Genomic DNA, 13131 nt, shown 5'->3' with positions numbered 1-13131 from the left:
TGAAGAGAGCTCTAAGGACTCGGGGGCTGGACAAGACTTTGGATGGATGCAGTGTCTGTGGAGCTGGCCTTCACTGCTCCTCACTGTCCATCATGGCTTATAAGACTCTGAAGGAGGGAGGAGGAGGAGGAGAGGCGGGGAGAAGAGAATAAAAATGTCTGATGGACAGAGAAACAAATCACTTCTCTGGCCATTTTTCTCCCCTCTATTTCCTGCCTGTTTTTGCCCACATCTGTCTCATTTTGGCCATTAACATTTTAACCCATTTAGGAATGATAGGAAGAAGTTTGTCCATCAAACGAGTGAACACTATAAGGTATGGTCGGTTTACGTTGATGAATGCACTTGCACAGGAATCTTATCCAATCACGAGTAGGCTTTTTGTAATGTGACATGTTTATTGTTTTGTCATTTAAATACACGGTATACAATTTCTAACACTAGCAGTCGTTCAATTAAAACAAGAAAATACCTAAAAGTCTTTGGGTAGGAGAACGTCTTGGACTCACAAGATGTTGAAACAAAGTCCAAACTAAAGACCGAGTTTGAGGACATTGGGAAGCAGCACTGGATTATGGGAATTGTTGTCTTCACTACCACTGCCAATGAAAATCCATCAATGTGTCTCAAGGGGCAAAAGGTAAACAAATGTATATTAAAGAAATGTTCTGGCTAATGTAACAAAATACCTAAATAGTCTTGTTGTTGTTATTAGGCATTTTGTATTAAAAATATTGCATTATATTATATCTTTTAATGCTTAATTTTTAGATTGTGGAGTTCTTCGTGTACTTCTTGGGAGAGAAATAAAATTTTTAATTTTAAATCTAATGTTTCTGTTTTCCACTTACTTCACCCTTTGCCACATAAGCCCAGTTGTGTCAATGGGAGGGTGCGAGTTTTGAAGTGCCCAGATAAATACCGTAATGGCTGCAAAGTGAACAAAGAGAAGGCTCTGTTCTTGCAGAAATGACAGACAATAGCGGCCTCCGCTGCTTTGAAAGCTCAGTTTGAATAACGAGGTGGGAAAACGGTCGACACTCCATGTGTGCGCGGCGCTAAAGTCACGAAGAAAAGGACACTTCAATGTCTGACAAGGTGGTACTATTTAAAACCACACATGAATGTGACACATTACATATAAATACAGTCCTGCATGAGTCACATGCTTTATTAAAAGCATGCAAATGCATGGGGAGCATCTACCGGTGCTGAATAGAATCATAAAAAACTCAAGGTTGAACCAAGAAAATTAGATAGCTCGGTGATGTCGGTAGGTATTTTTTTCTTCTTTTATCTTTTATTTATTTATATGTTGTTTTAAATACCACCCACGTCTGCTCCACATTCCTCTTGTCTTCTTACTTTTTGAGATCCTGACACTGCGGCACCCAAGCTGAAAGTCTTTTACCTTATGAGATTCATGGATGAAAAATCCTTTTTTTTCCCCCGCATATTTATTCCTCCTAATGTGGATTTATAGGCTTTTCAGCCCTGACAGACAAAATGAACTGTTCATATTTGGTTGTAAAATGATTTCTTGACTTCTGAAATAAACAAAACAACACCTGCAGTGGCAAGACTTTTGCTGCCACAGGCCGTGATCTGTTGTTTAAATCCATTCTGTCATATGGCTGATTCGTTATAAGACAGCTTTGCCAGTCTTGTCATTATGGGGGTAATGATCAAAACAACATCAGAGGATTGTAAAACAATCCATGAACATATTTTGATTTAAGATCGCGTGCAATCGCACAGTAATTAACATGCAAAGGTTGAAACTGTTGAGAGAGAGTTGTGACAAATGATCGGCGATCATGTCGGATCGTTAAATATATTACAGTCAGTCTGGGATGATTCATGTAAAAGACAGAAACCAGGGATTATGATTAAACCTGTGTGATTCAGTGTGAGGCGCACAGAGCGACCTGTGACTCAGATTGCAAAATCCACAGAAGCAGCTGCGGACAGACGCTTCCGAAAGTAAGAAACAATATGGTCAGAAATACAGTGCATGCATACAGAAAAAAAAAACACAGGAAATGACTGTGAATCCAATCAACGGAAATAGAAAACAGAAGAGATGAAGATGCTGAAAAGATAACCACGTTTTAATTCAAATATAATGTCTTACTGAATGACTTCATGAATCAGGGGTAACTTATTTTTAGATCAGGGCCAGAACAAAAAAATTGTTGCTGAACAAGGACATCTATGGGTCATATAAGTTAATGCAAGGGTTATGACAGACAGATGTTTTTGTTGTTTTTCTGCAATTTCTTCACAGTTACTTACTAATTGTACCTGTCACAATAAAAGCTCAATGGAAAATATCTGCATTTTCAATTACATGCATGTAATGCATGTGTCCTTGCATCCTTATAAGGTTGACAGCTTGTAATGATTCACATGCTCCAGTACAATCGTGTGCAGAGTAGAGGGAGAAAGGATATTGAATGTTCACCTTACTTAACCCTGTAACGCCAAACGTATCATATGTGATACATTCGTTTTTGAGCCCCCCCACATGAGCAGTGTGACAACTTTTTTCCTTGACAAACCCCGATGTATAAAATTATGGGAAACCCGACAGAGATGCAAGCACTGCGTAGGCCACTTTGCCCATGTGTACTGTGAGAAATGCAGTGTGAATCTTTGTCCGAACAACTGTTTTCAAGCCTATACCTAAAAATAACTGAAATGTTATGTCTTCCAGACTTCCAACCCTGCCAGTTCCATTGCTGCATTGTTTTTGTTGGATTTGTTGGATTGGTTTGTGTATTTTTTGTTCAAGAAAAAAAAGGATATTTGAGCATTGTGACCCAATGTATCATATATGATACAAATGAAAACCCCTATCTGGCAATTGATATTGTACAGAAGGACCAATAAAGGCTCTAGTTTCAAAGAATTTGAATTTTCTGTCAATGATTTAATGGTTTGGGCTTCACAGGGTTAAGCTTACTGTTTCTAAAAGAGATTTGGAAGGATTTTTTAATACTAAAATTGAATAAAAAGCTAAAGCCAATACAAACTGAGGGACTTACCCAAATGTTTTCACATCTTTCATGGAGTTGAGTTGAATAAACAGCAGCACAAATGTGATGACGCATCCAGGAATGCATGTCCAAAAAAATCTCTCATGACTGTAATTCTTCCTGGAAACAGCCAGGCCGATCTAACAGAAGACGCAGATCTCTATAGGCTCAGGTTGAGGGGAAGTCGTGTTCCACTCGGCACAGGTGCTGCAGCCACTGGGTGCAACACACCTGTAGCTCATCAGTTAAATCAGCAACTCAGTCAGTTTGGAGTTGGCAGCTGCGTGTTGGGACAGAAGAGACTCAGAGGAGGCAAAACTCAAACTGTTGAACAGGTACTGGAAGTCCATTATTCGCCCAAATGGGACTACCCTTTTTTTGGAAGTTTGACATTTTCCCCCAAAGCACCTTATTAAACACATTTTTAGAACTTGACCTGTCTCAGAGCCACTTATTTTATTTGTGAGTCTCACCCCTGTTACCCATTGGGGTTGCCACATGCAGCAGGCGTTTATGTGTTTCTCTTTTCTTTTTTCTTTTTTGCAGCTTAGAAATAACAACGCACAGGACAAAGACCACTTCACATCTCTCATGGGCTCTCACTCGAACAAAAAACACAGCTTGCCCCTTTCAACAATCATTTTCCTCATCATGCTCAATCAGTACACCCCCCTTTGTGGTTCTGAGTTAGATTCAAGAGGCTGTGTTGACCTTTGAGACCTGATTTATTTTATGAGCATGTGCAATTTCTTCAACTCTTTACTGCCGGTGAAACATGGAAGTATTTAGCTGAATTAAAGATGTTACACAAATGTTAATGTGTAAGCATTGTCAAATGATGTCACACAATGCTGATTAAGCAGTGCAGAAGTATGTGCTCTCATGTCACCTGCTACAACGTTGCACGAGTAAAGCAAGAAGACACAAACTGCGCCACGAAAAGTTGCACAAGTAATTCAGCAATTTCGATAGATAAATACTAGTGCTGTGCAGAAGGTTAACGTGGGTTAACGCATGACACGTTTCCATGACGACTGACCGGAAATAGACGCGAATGACGTCATGTATACGTGTTACTGTACTTACAGTTAGCTCTGTTAGCTGCATTAACGCCTTTTAGCGCCGTTAGCGTGCCTACAGTCGAGCTGTAGCGGTCTGTTTATTAAAGCGGAACTAGACCGGAAGTTCCTATTATCGCTGTTTTTTTTGGTGTGTATCTGCGTCATTACCTTGTTTATGAAGCCTGACGGTTCGAAACAAACAGTTCAGCCATTGCTGAGAACGTTGTGTTTTATTGTAATCTCGGGGCTCAACGAGATCACTGAAAATCCCGTACTAGTTACGTAAGCAGCGGTTCTCCTGAACAACAGATCGTCCTGCTCCGGGCGGTAGTGCGGGCACATCCGGTTGCGTACATTGAACCGCAGAAGAAGAATAACGTCCGTTGTGGAGGTGTTTCACGAGCAACAGTGTCTTCTGACTCTGGGTCTGACTCCGGTTTAAAGTCATAAAGGGACTGCGGCGGGGAGTCGTGAAGAAGCTATTTTTAAACACTGTTAAAACAATGTTTTGATAATGAGTAGCAATGCATCCACCGCTCCAGAGAGGGAGCTGCGCTTCTGAGAGCTGACGTGATAGATTACGTCACTTCCAGATACCTGGCCAATCACAACACAGGTGGGAAGGCTCTACGCTGGCTGGCCAATCACAACACACTCTGTCTTCTCGGGCGAGATTTATGGCTGAAATAGCGCGACTGACAAGCGCTTCGAAAAGGACAGATTTCAATCGGCTCGTTTACATCAACTAGGAGGATTTTGACCATAAAAACTACTTAATATATGTAAGTAGACCTCCATAACTCACATATATGTGCAACAGAACCACTCTATGTGACCTTTAAACGAAAAGAGTAGCGCTACAAATAACCAGCGTACCTGTGTACTGCGTATGTGTGCCTCTGTTTTTAAAGTTTAGCGTTACTTTACAGACTCATTTTAACAATCCGGAGTCACGTAAACATGACTTTTTCCGGTCGGCCTTCATGGAAACGCACCATGTGCCGTTAAACGCCGTTGACGCGTTAACGTTTGTGAGCACTAATAAATACTCCTGTCTGTCCCTGTGATGTCACCCTCCTTCAGTCAGGTCTGGTAGTTTTGCTTGACAGGGCCTGTTTTCAGATGAAGGACGCAGCATGTAAATAATATTATTTCTGAAAAAGAAAAGAGCAACGCCAACAAAAAAAATAACAAAACATTATGCACTGCAGCAATAAGCGCTGAATTACAACTGTCAAAAATTAAAAATTAAATTAACACCCGTTTCCCCCTTCTTGCACCATTACGTACATGAACTCCAATGAAAGTCTCTGTGAGTTTGTCAGAGGCCAATTATGTTTCCTATCAGACCTCACTCGACGCATTTTCTCTTCATTTGCACCCTGATGTTAAACAAACTACCAAGTCTTTAGAGCACTTGGCAGTTTGTGAGATGAATAAATAAAGGAACACGTTCTTTTACCCAAGCACATCCCTGCAGATCTGTCTAATGACAACTGTGGCTATTTAACTGTCCTCCTCAAACAGAATTATTTCAGTTCTGCTTGAGCCCGCTCCCAGTCGTCATTACTATTGCATGGCCTGTGGCCACTTTTATTCATCAAGACTGCGTTACATTATTTACAAACTGGAAACAATTAGGGAGCACTGTATTACAGGACTGGGAGTCACCCATTAAAAACCTTATCCTAAATTATGAATGAACATTTCATTTGTTATGTCATGTTCCAGTATGCACCTTCACATGGTGGAGGTGTATTCAAGCCGCTCGCCCTTTCCTTGGACTGCTTTTTTTTTTGAAAAAGGGGAAAAGGACAGATTCAGGACAGCGACTCTATATTTGACTTGCTCCGGGTAGACGTTGAGCAAAGAAGTGCTTACAAAACCTGATGGGATTGAAGGATTTCAAGCAGAGCCTTACATGGCTGCTGGGAGTTCTAAGAAGAGAGGATGAGCTGAGAGACAGACGGAGTCAATAAATGGCTGACTGAAGACATATGGGTGTACGATTAGTTGATACAACCAGCGAGGACGTCCTGTTAACCTAACTCCAATCACCAGATTGAACAATTCCTCCAACCTAAACGACCACATGTTGTTTTCCGTGTCTCAACCCTGTCTGATACAACCTGGAAATATCAAAGGAAAACCCCACTGATGCCTATGAAGGCTAATAAATGAACTGACATGAGATGGATTTAAAATGAAATCAGTCGGTTGCAGACTCTGAGCTCCACTGTGTCCATGCTGTGTATCTACAAGTGGTGCACACAGGCCAATATTACTCGCAAATCCTTCAGTTTGGATCTAATATTAAAAGACTTCCCTCCAGGCCCTCTTTCAAGACGGCTACGCATCTGTGCTGCCACAGATTTACATCATGTTAGAGACGAGTCCACTCCTCTGATCTTCTCCATCAGAGCCGAGAGGTTGTATATATATATACAAGATAAACACTAAGCTGTATTTTAAAGTGTTGGTACGCCTAAATATTGTGGTAAAACCGCCGTATTTCTGATGCGATTCCTGCAAAGGTCATGAGGACATAATATCACAAGTAATACCATTATTTAAAAAAGTAATATCAAGGTCATGTCTTGGATAACTTTAGGCGACCATTAGTGTTATAATTTCATATGAAAATGTGTGGAAATAAAAATGGATAATTACCATATGATAACGTTGAAACACTGTACACTCTTTTACTATTGTTATTTCCAATTTATTGCTTTGTAAGTGCATCAAAATGAGACGGTATTATCATAACATTACAAAACATAATAATAATAATAATACAATACTATGACTTAATTGTTATTTAACTGTAATGTATGGTGTTATCAACCTGTAAAAATAAGCTGTAGGAATTATTTACTTTCGTATAAAGTTTTGAGGATTGTTTTAGGAGACTTAGAATGAACACATGGTTTCCTTTAGTAACAAGGCAGCTGTGGGAACAGGAAGGTGGGTGTAAGCCAGCGAACAGAGGCAGTGGATACAGGCTCGTGACACACGAAGCAACCTGTGGCACACATAAGAGCAAGCGCGTTACTAATACAGAGGAGGAAATGTCACAATTAAGGTTGTTTTGATCTCCATTGTGCTGCTCGCCGTGAATGCGTGTCATAAAGGCATTTGATTCAGTCCATTGTTGCGGTGCATGCCAATGCAGGCAATGTAATCAAGGTTTTAAGTTGAACAGATGTCAAAGCCGAGGTGTGTGCATTTGTGTGTGTGTGTGTGTGTGTGTGTGTGTGTGTGCATGAATAGAAAAACAAGTGTTTACATATCCGCAGTTTAACTGCACTAATTAGTGCTCGTTTTTAAAGGGACAGTGCTATGAAAAACAGCAGACTGTGGTGTGAAACGTCTCATATGTGTGTTTGAGTTTCGCAGTTTTCATTTATTTATATATTTATATATACTTATGTTGCACTGGTAGGATGTTCTTCTCTTTTCTCGTAAAACAGCATAACATAAATGTTTGAATGATATAGGTGAGTTGTATCCGGCTCCAAAACCACACTGTTGATTTTAGTTCTTCCCAAATGCTGTTCAGCTTTTAAATTAGTAATACCCTTTCTCTTTTTTTTTTTTTTTTTTAATGTGTGTGTTTTGTGATGAATACCAGCCAATGATGTAAAGCAGCGCAATTAGCATAGTGATTAGCTCGAATGCAGCTGCCTCAGCGCCGTGACAAGGGAGATGAAACCTATGAGTCTCACTGTCACGTAGGGGGAAAATGATGGATCCCCATTTTAATGGAGAAAATATCATATTTGGGTTGATAAATTGTCTGGTAAATGTTATCAAATGAAGAACGGAGAGCAGCATGCGCCTTTGGAGACGTAGAATGTTCTTTTTTTTTTTTTTTACCACTGCAATGGCTTGAGACTCGGTTTTAAAAAAGCAGAAATAGATTTCTGTGTGACAGGCAGAGGCAATGTCCTGGAGGTGTGGCGTGAAGAGCGTGATTGAGCTCATAACTGCGTCACGGGTTGGAAAAGTCCTGAGCTTCTGTGGCCAACAAATTAGGGTTGGGAGAGGAAATATGTGCAGAGAATATTAGCAGGATGGAGCTGTGCAGAAAAGGGTGAGGTCATGCTGAGTAATGCACACTCAGAGGGGGGGGGGGCTATTAATTGCCATGCAAGAGCTCAGCTGAGGGAGCACTTGTGGGACAATGGCAGTTCAAAGAGTTTCAAGTGTGAGTGCATTTCAATCAAAGTACAAAATGACAGCAGCCTGTCCCCTGACCAAAAACAGATTGGAGTCAGGTATGTCATTCAGTGCAGATTGTTTATTTTCTGCTTATTTTTCTGGCAGTGCACTCGTTTCTTTGTCTTTTGCAAGACGCACTCAAACCGCAGTTGCACCGAATGATGTATTAAGCGTTTTCTTTTTGGATACAGTGAGGGGGGCCGCTGAGAAGTGTGGGCAGCAGAGTAGAGGCCCTGCTGTGACGGTGCGTCGTCCATACACTCTACCGACTGTGCTTTTGTCGTCCTATAGGGGAAACCCAGTTCCTCGTAAAAACGACAAACCGCCACCTGTTCTCATTTCGTCTCGCCCGTCCTCGCTGCGCCTCTTGGACCACCAGTGAAGGGCAGACACTGAGGTACTCCGTGAGGAACGCAGGCAAGCTCCCTGTTCAAGACATTCCCCATCCACTTCCTGATGGCTGCCACCTGTTCGCCTTTCCCTTCTCCCCAGCATCACGCCACATCCACAGCCACACCTCGCTCCCTCGTGAGGCACAGGCAGATTGTTGAGGGATGAGGGAGGACTGTCACTGTCACGGGGGGGGCAAAAGAGCAAAGGAGGTGCACAGTTCCTGTTACCCAATGGCACCTAAGCTCCAGATGTCACTCTTTTTAATGACATAATTATAACAGTCCTACGACTCCCCTTGGCCTTCAATCTTTGCTGGAAGCAGTGCACACAGCACACACTCACACATACATCCCTGCATATTGTAATCATATTCACAGCCTATGTTTGCCTCTACTATGTGTATATATTCTCAGTAGCTTGAGTGCCTCTTGCTGTCAAGTGCTATCTCAAACAACAACATGGTTTAAATAAAAATGCAGTATTAATCACGTAAAATGTGCAGCACAAAGGACACATTTCAAAAGGAACAATTTTCTTGACTTATTATCCATCAAAGATCAAACTGACCAGAATCTTCTTTGCTGACATCCTGGAGCGAGAGCCATCTGCCACTTTTCCGGTCATTAACCACGCTCGCATGTCAAGAATCTATGACGAGAATCACTTTGTTTGCTTCATTCCACTGTTGCTTTGGATTTAAAAGGCAAACTGATACAGAGACACACTTAACAACAACGTGGGTTCCGCAAAGTGACGCGTACCACCAAGCTCGACATCAACAAACGCGCTCTCCGCCACATGCACGGGGGAAACAGTGAAAAATGATCACAATGAAGTGCACTGAGCTGCTGTATCTGTGGAGACCTGGTAATGATGAAGGCAGTCTCTATTCTAAGTGAGCTAACTGAGGTTCAGAGGCATCTAAATGTATGATTGATGGAAAAGGAGAGGGTCTCTGCGGTGTGTGGCACTGCTGGCATGAGATCACAAGCATTAATAGAGCTGATCCTTTCACTCTGGACTACAAGACATCTGTTGTCAGCAGGTAACCCCGGCTTTATCATCACTAGCTAGACCCACTGATGTTTTCCAGGCGTGACGATTTAAAGCGATATATACGTTTGCTGCCTAATTCGAGCTGTCGACATCATCCCTGTTTGTAGGTGAAAAATGGGCGCGCCACGCGGCGCACCAGATGGCAGAAATAGATCATCTCTCTGTGACAGAGGACATGTGAGGGATGGATCCTCCAGAGTACAAACTTTCAGGAGAAATTTGCTCCAAAATTACTCTTTTTTTTTTGTCGACATGCATTGGACCATAAGACTTGGGGCATGTTTGTCATGTGTAACGGTTCATGAAATTCAATTTGCATGGTGCAATCTAAAATTAATTACAGTCCCACCATCAAAAATGTTTCCTTTTATCACGAGGACTGGGGAGCCAAATGCCATTTACAACAAAGCAGCTCAACTCTATCATTTTATGGCTTTGCAGAGCATGTTGAAGCTCATTGTTTAGCTCATGTTTTTTTTTTAGTTTTGCTGCCCTCTCATTTCTCTCATAGCTCTAACTCCAACTTGTTTGTTTTGGTTGAGACAAGTGGAGTTAAATTAGCCGGGGGGCAGCAATTATAACTGTTAGTTAACAAGCAAAAGGAACAGCTAGGCCAGATTAAATTAAACCTTACAAATGAATACAATATATCTTATTTCTTTAAGCAATACAAAACAGCAAAATGTCAATGTCGTGGATTTACAAGTGGCTCTGGACTGCTTCTCAAATTTGTACAGTACATTCCCAATATCCATAACTTTTTTTTTTGCTCCCGCATGTTCTATAGTTCAAAGAAATGAAACATGACCAGTTATGCCAAAATCGTGGTTTTGCCAAGCGACAGCTACCCTTTAAAACCACACTAAAAATAAATCATTAGGTTGGCAACATGCTGGCTCAAACTGCCAAGATGCAGTGTGTCAAGTCAAGTTGTCCTCTCCCAGCAAAGCAACACCTCTCCAGTTCAATTTCGAATATAGTTTGCGAACTTAAATAAAAAGTAAAACAAAAAAAAGGAAGAAATAACAGTGGAAGGCAGAGATGAGCCTTTTTATGATGGAGGCATCTCTGTACGACATGCGACCACCAATGTGTGCTATGAATAAATCATCCTGAATCGGGCAGAAAGAGTAAACAGTTGTGTATCTTCAGCTCAGATGCCTAGAGAGGCCTGTCAGACACAGCAGTTAACAAAGTCTACCTCCTCATCATCATGCACACCATGTTCCTGCAGATCCAAGTCCAAACCTGACACCATTACCCCCGCAACCCACATCATCCCCTCCTCCTCCTCCTCCTCGTCTATAACACAAGACCGCATTTGGTCTTCCCCCCACAGTCAACTTAAAGTGAAGTTAAAGCAAGGTTGGTAGCACCGATGCTTATCTTTCCCCAGAGTCTCTGCTTCACTCGGTGTTTAAAGACCTCACAGACTGTCTCTGTAAATTAGGCAACCAGCGCACTGGGATTAGCTGCCAATTTGTCCTCACTGTGAAAAGAATCTTTTTAAGACCTCCATCATTTGATCCATTCACACAACTGCATGCATGATCAGGCCATTGTTAAGTGTATAACTAAGCAGTGGAGTGAACTAAACTGTTGAGTCTCACGGTGAAGTGTACAAATGCTTGAAACAGGAAAAAAATGAATAGAATATAGTTTTTTTTTTATTTATAATTTATAATTGGCAGATACAAAAAACTCTTGAACTGTATCCAAAATGTGCAATAAATCACTGTTGATTTTTTTTTTTTCCAAAAGAAAAATACAAAAAGACCATCTACTTTGGAAGGTTGACAACCAATGTAAACTGGAGTGAACTGGTAATTCTACAGAGGGTTTTCTAATCACTACTAATGCTCTTTTAACTGACTACAGTTGTTATCAAAATCTGCTTTGCTCTCCCAAGACGTTAACCAGAGTCATTATGTGTACATACATCTACACCGGCGACATTCTGTTTTCCCCAATTGTTAAACACGAGAAAGGCAATCATATCCATCAGCAGCACAAATGTGTCTAACACATTAAAAAATGAAAGAACGTTTTTTAAATTGTACCAAGATGTTCATGTGTGTGAGAGAGAGTTAAAAACAAAAACGGAGAGAGAGGGAGGCATTTCCAAACAACGCTGTAAACAATCACCTTCATGCAAAAAGGGAAAAAAAAACATCACTGGAGCTTGTTAAGTGCTAAACAGCGGTTATTAACAAGCATCAACCTCTGGAATCAAACATTGAAGGCAATAATGCTTTATAATAAACTACACAAGTATTTTTTGAAAAAGAAAAACACGGCAGCAACGCCAAAACAAACTGGTTCCTGCTCGTCAAACTCGGATGTCAAATTGCAAAACAAAATGGAAAGACAATTCAAAACAACACTGAATTGAAAAAAAAACCAAACTTAACATTTTTACTTTCACATTTCAAATGAAAACACATACACGCTCACCCAAAAATAAGTTGTCAAATTAAATTTACATCCACATTCTTGCCATGATCCCATTTGTTGACAGCCTGTGAGAGTTAGAGGCTTAGATGTGATGCTGGTGCCTTACCCTTAATATCCCACATACACGACAAAAACAATCTTGATTTAATCTAAATATTTATATGGACACATAAGGACAAAATGTGTGACTGGTTTTTTTTTTCTTTTCATTTTTATGCCATCTGAAGGACAAGCAGGAGAGGATCCAAGCATGTCACGGGGGATTTTCAAGTGCAAAAGATGTGTCAATGTAGTTTTTCTGATTCTCATGCTTTCTGGAACTGGTTTGCAGGCAGATAAAATGGATACCTCAAACAAGCGCACACATTCCTTTTGTAAAGCCCCATCCCCCAGATGGCAAATGTCAATAATTAAAAAAAAAAACAAAAAAAAAAACACACACACAGGATTCAAAAAGAAAAATACATTTCTTGTACAAAGAACGTCCAGCCAATGTTTGTGACAGAAAAAACATCCTTTACACAGCCAAACACACATCCTAGATCCTTCATTCCTATACAATTCAAAGCTTTAAAATGCTAAGTCTTAATACATGCAACACCGTTCAGAGTTCCTATCGAATTTCTGCTGTGCTAGACTCATGGTAACTTCCTCAGACACCGACACTTCTAGCTAACTAAAACTAGAACTACACACTAACATCCTACCATAGTTGTCCGAGAGACCATTTTCCAAATACTATTAAGGACACTGATGTCAAAAAAAAAAAAGAAGATGCTCATTCATTTTGTGAAAAACAATTCCCTGTCATAGTATCCATATAAAGCACTTGCGTAGCATACTGTGCTCTTCCCTTTACTCTGGCACTAAACAGTCTGGTAGTGAGACAATCTGTGGGTTAATGCAGC

Source organism: Microchirus variegatus (genome assembly GCF_963457635.1).
Source record: "Microchirus variegatus genome assembly, chromosome: 15".
NCBI classification, from domain to species: Eukaryota; Metazoa; Chordata; class Actinopteri; order Pleuronectiformes; family Soleidae; genus Microchirus; species Microchirus variegatus.
The sequence above is the reverse complement of the archived record's forward strand: the minus strand, read 5'-3'. Positions refer to the sequence as shown.